The sequence below is a fragment of the Juglans regia genome, chromosome 6, assembly GCF_001411555.2.
Source record: "Juglans regia cultivar Chandler chromosome 6, Walnut 2.0, whole genome shotgun sequence".
NCBI classification, from domain to species: Eukaryota; Viridiplantae; Streptophyta; class Magnoliopsida; order Fagales; family Juglandaceae; genus Juglans; species Juglans regia.
In genome coordinates, this window is record NC_049906.1 from 26,706,877 (window position 1) to 26,712,546 (window position 5,670).

Genomic DNA, 5,670 nt, shown 5'->3' on the forward strand with positions numbered 1-5,670 from the left:
TATACGGCTCCACCACTGGTTGTCATAATTCCTATAAAAGATATTCACGCTTACCCTCCAAATCCAAGTCCTCCCTCTCCTGATCTCCCTCCGGTGGAGGAATTTAAGGCTAGGAATTCTGATGACTTTTGGAAGGGATGGTAATTATGGCTCTCTCTCTCTCGATCTAAGCTCTCTGATCTCTCTCTGTGTTATAGATATATATGTACTGATGAAATGGTTTATGTACTTCATTTCTTTGCAGTTGTGATGACTTGTGCTGTTACCATTGCTTGGGTTTTTGGTTCTAATCACCTGTGAGGAGAACACTACCTAGATCATCAAAGTGCTTTCGGAGGATTGTTATAATATATATATTCCACAAAAGAAATAGAACAAAAAAAAGGCCGAGATCATGATGTAATATTTTTACACATCAATTCGATCTCATCTTTATATCATGTTTATGTATTGATTTATATCCATTTCAGCTGTTCCAGTTCATCACGTTGTTGAATAAAATTAAGGTCTCCTATCAGCTTCAGCTCGCTAGCTAGCTAGATCCCCTTAAACATTCATAGATAAGACATTGCTCGCTTTCTTTCTACATATCTGTGGATTAATACAGACACAGATTAATGCACTAATTGCTCTGATCAAGATAGCATATATAAACTAGCAACATGATCAACCCTGAAGTACGTTTTTACATCTAACTAAGGCAACCGGAGCTTTGCAGCTAACTGATATAGAATGTGATTCACAGCTAGCTTTTCTGTACAACTGGGAGAGAGTTTTGCTGTCGGCATAAATTTTTTGATTAATAATATATTATTAAATGTTTAATAAATTAATATTGGATATGCAATACACTTCACGTGTCTCTTCCACTTGGATACCCTCGAGGCCTTAAATTTGAGTAAGAACTCAGAGATCTATTAAGCTATATATATGTGAAACATGTTTGTTAAGGGAGATTGACAAGATCCTACAACAGAGTAGGGATTTTGCAACGAATAATAAAGCAATGATGATCGGGATTTTGTTACTAAAAGTTATCAATTTCCAAACGATTTATAAAATGCCGTTGGAAATAATAACTTCATTAGCATCCAAACGAATGCGACGACAGATTTTCTGTACCAGTAATCCTCTAGTACTGTACATGGTGTGCATCGGTGGCTAGCTAGCTCCTTGGTTAATTTGCTGAGTATTGTGTGGCGGCCCCGACCCCCATGTAAGGATGCACAGGAATCGAGATGCCAGAATGATGACAACACGGTCACGCATCTAAACAAAAGTGCAAGTGTGTGTACATGCGACAGTGTACAACAACAACGCAGCGGATAACTAAGTCTACTAAGTACCAGAATTTAAATACAATTTAAATATCAGTAAAAGGGTTTGAAAAGTTATACAGTCATCCCAAAATAAAGTTTAACACATGTCCCAAAATACAAATGAGTGATCCCAAATCACTCCTCGGGCGGAGCCGACTCCTCAGGCTCACCCTCATCTTCATCTGCATCAAAATCTGCGTTACCAAACATGGTACCGCAAGTAAGTATAACCCAAATAATCCTCACGAATAAAATGCATTTAATGCAACCAACATGCATGCATATGATGAAATATGCATTTTCCTCAAAACATCATTTTCCCCGAAAATGATAATTTTCAAACACAAGCCAAAATCCCATTTGGCCCAAAATATCCGTAAAACATTTTTCCAGAAAATGATTTACACAAAATCCAACACACACTATTTTCCCAGAAAATAGCCAATTAATCCGTTATTACCCTATGCACCATGGCCTCCCCTAGGGACCATCCGCACGTCCTGGCTTCGTAGCGATGCCCAGTTCCGTGCCCAGCTCGTTCATGGCCAGACATCCTCTAGTCCCCGCCAGCAGAAGGACCACGGAGTCGGCACGAATCTCTCGTCCGATCCCATTGTCACCCGGCGACAATCCAGGGAACGTTACTCAGTATATTCCGCTCTCGAGTAACCAGAGGAGCTCCACCGAGATAATGCCACATCTCGGCTTGGGGTCGTGATACACACGCACCCAAAATCCATTCTCACATGAAAACCCAGTTTTCATAAACACATGAACATGAATGCAATACACGAAAACCCAGTTTCCTTTACAAACATGATCATGCGTGCAAAATGCAATGTACATGAACCACACCATATCCAAACCAACAATTACCAACTCAATCAATCACACAAACAACTCCAATCACCAATCCATCCGACTCCCGTACTCCTCGGACTTAGTCGGCAAAACCAAACAACAGTTCAAATACAGTGCAATGTGTTAGTGCAAAAATACATTAAATTCACAAGAATTCTTTGGAAAATACTTACAGTGCTATATAATAATTTTCAGAGGATCACGAAGCTGCAAGAAGTGGAAAAACAGCTGGACAATAGTGTAAAATACACTGTGGCCGTGGGTCACAGATACCCACTTTTCAACGGAGACAAACGAAGACCCAAAAATGGTAGGGTAGGGCCTAGGGAAGTTGGTGAAGCTAGTGGTGGTGAAGGTTGGCCGTGGGCGGCAGCGTAATAGGCGGTAGAAGACCAAAATACCCAAATTGAAAATGTTGATGAATGTGTTTCACCGGTAACGGATCGGAGGTGGAGTTGGGTCCAATGGGTTGCTAAGAGGTCGAGGATGAAGTGGTGTGAAGATGGTGGCCGGAGGTGGCGCTACGGCGGCGCGCGAGCACAAGAGGTGCCGTGGCTTTGTGGTGCTCGTGGAGGCTAACGGCGGCGCAAGGGAGGCTGAGATCAAAGGGGGAAGGTCGCTAGTGGGTGGGGGAGCGGCTGGGCTGGGCGGTGACGGCCACCGCCGGCTCACGGCGGCGCTGGGTGGCGAAGAAGGAAACGGACGGAGAGAGGTTAGGGGAGTAGTTCACGCGGGAGAAGGAAACCGAAGGAGAAATAAGGAAGAAAAGAAAAGAAAGAGAAAAGAAAAGGAGGAAAGAAAGATAGAGGAAAAAGAAATGAGGTCCAATCCTCATAACTTGGGTCACAAAAATGATCCAATGGAAACGATTTCAAAACCACAAGTTAAATAAAATAATTTAAACATAATGGTAAAGTCAAATTGAAATAATTAAATCCCACAGTAATTAATTAAATATGAAAAGTAATTTAAATGCACAACAATAAATAAATATTAAGAAAGCACATAAAAATTAATTTTCACCAATTAAAAATCATAAAAATAACCCAATTAAAAATCCAATAATTTTAAAACAAAAGAATAATTTTTTGAATAAATAAAAATATTTCTTCAGTAAAAATACACTAAAATACGGGGTGTTACATCCTCCCCCTTAAATAAAATTTCATCCTCGAAATTGGCAAGGTTAACATTAAGACTAAGACAGGAATAAGATTCAACTAAGAGCAGACTTAAGAACATACCGCCAAAATAGTCTGACAAGGCCACTCTATAAGCAACAAACCCAACCTTCTCTACAATCTGAAAAGGGCCAACATATCTTGGACTAAGCTTTCCTTTCTTACCAAAGTGCTTAACGCCTTTCATAGAAGAGACTTTAAAATAAACCCAATCACCTACTTCAAAGGATAAGTCTCTTCTGCTTATATCTGCGTAACTCTTCTGGCGACTTTGCTCTTCCGCCATTTTAGTCCTTATAAACTGAACTTGATCCTTCATTTCTTGAATTATCTCAGGCTCAATTACTTTACTCTCACCAACTTCACCCCAACACAAGGGCGATCTGCACTTCCTTCCAAACAAAGCTTCCTACAGAGCCATCTGGATGGAGGAATGAAAACTGTTATTATAAGAGAACTCAATCAGCGGCATATAATTCTCCCAACTCCCCTGAAATTCCATGACACAAGACTGCAACATATCCTCCAGAGTCTGAATAGTACGCTCTGTTTGACTGTCTGTTTGAGGGTAATACGCAGTACTAAACTTCAACTCTTGGTCAACCGATCAACAATCACCCAAATTGAATCATTTCCACTAGGGGTCCTCGGCAAACCCGCAACATCCATAGAAATATCATCCCACTTCCACTCAGGATTAGGGAGAGGTTGAAGTTTACCAACAGATCTTTGATGCTCAGCCTTCACTTGATAGCACGTGGCACATTTCTCAATAAACGTGGTGATATCCAACATACTCGTATTAGTCTCCCAGTGGCACATCACAACCAGTATTCCCAGGGTGACTATACTATCCAAAATCTCATTTCCTCGAGAACCTTAATACAACATCTAATAAATTCCAATGATCAATAGCTCTTACAATAATGTGCCAACCCCAATCAACTCTTATGCTACAACTTCTAAACCTCTATTGAATTCTACTTTTGGTAACCTAATAGCCACTTCCAAAGTTAACCATCAATAACAAATTGCACAACCAATGATTAATCTCCAATTACAAGTATCTTCTCAAAATTCAAGTCACCACTAATTCCTCAAAATCAGCACAATCTGAACTCCTGACTACAGCCAAAAATATCGCGCTTCTGCTGCGCACTCTGATATTCGCCACAAGCACATGCTAAAATTTATGCCCTCATAAAACTAACACCATCGAGTACAAGGGGGCTTCATTCCTACTAACCAAAACTCTTATCACAATTTGGTAGAAAAATACTCTATTTCCCAAAACCACGAGTTATAACTCAAATTCCTCAATTAACTCCAGCAACCTTGATCAAAATCAAATTCCATAAAATACATCCATGATCATTGACAGAAAACCAATATCAACCAACCTCAGTATCCCAAATTGAAAATAAGCAACCTCAACCCAAAATACATTCGTCTCATCTACAATAAAAAGCATACCTTAAAAGGCTCGATCCCAACCTAGTGAACCAATAAGAGCGCCTAGAGACTTCTACCTGACAACCTAAACCCAAAAGCTCATCACCTACATTCTGAACAACATCTAATCTAGCGGTGACTAAACTCACCACGAACCACCATTGACTACACCAAAATATTATCAAAACCTCCTTGGTAACTCGCCCACTTATCTCTACTCCTATAAGCTAGCATTAACACGACTAATTCCTTCAATAGTACATCACTATTAAACCTCAAAGTAAGCCATACTGCTCAAATCATTAATCCACCAAAAGCCATTGCACAACACCCATGGAACCTAATGTTTTATTAACCCACATACTTGATCATATCATTCACCGCTGATGCCTAAACTTCAACTTCCAAGATTTTATCATACACTATACATGGCGACCCATCAATCTCTCTTCAAGTTAAATAACAACGTCCTTAATTCAACCAACTGGGTGCTCAATCTCCAAAAGAAAGTATAGCCTCAAAAATTTAAATTCCTAGGTAACCTCAAGTCACAATTAATTCCTGAAGAAAATCACAACAATTATTCCCAACCATCATACCATTGGGTAACCGACTTCAACCATACACTCTAATCAACTCATCAAAACTCAAAGCCAAGGTCTCTTGAATTACTACTATTGTATCGACTCCTCATCAACACCTACTCAAGCCACTTCTTCCAAGCCAAAAACTGAGACTAAGACCTGCACTCTCCGAAATCCATAAACACTCACCACTACTATGCATCGATCTCATGCACCCTTAGCCAAAACCAATAATCCTCCAAACGTGCAAGTGATCATCATTACCATTTCCAT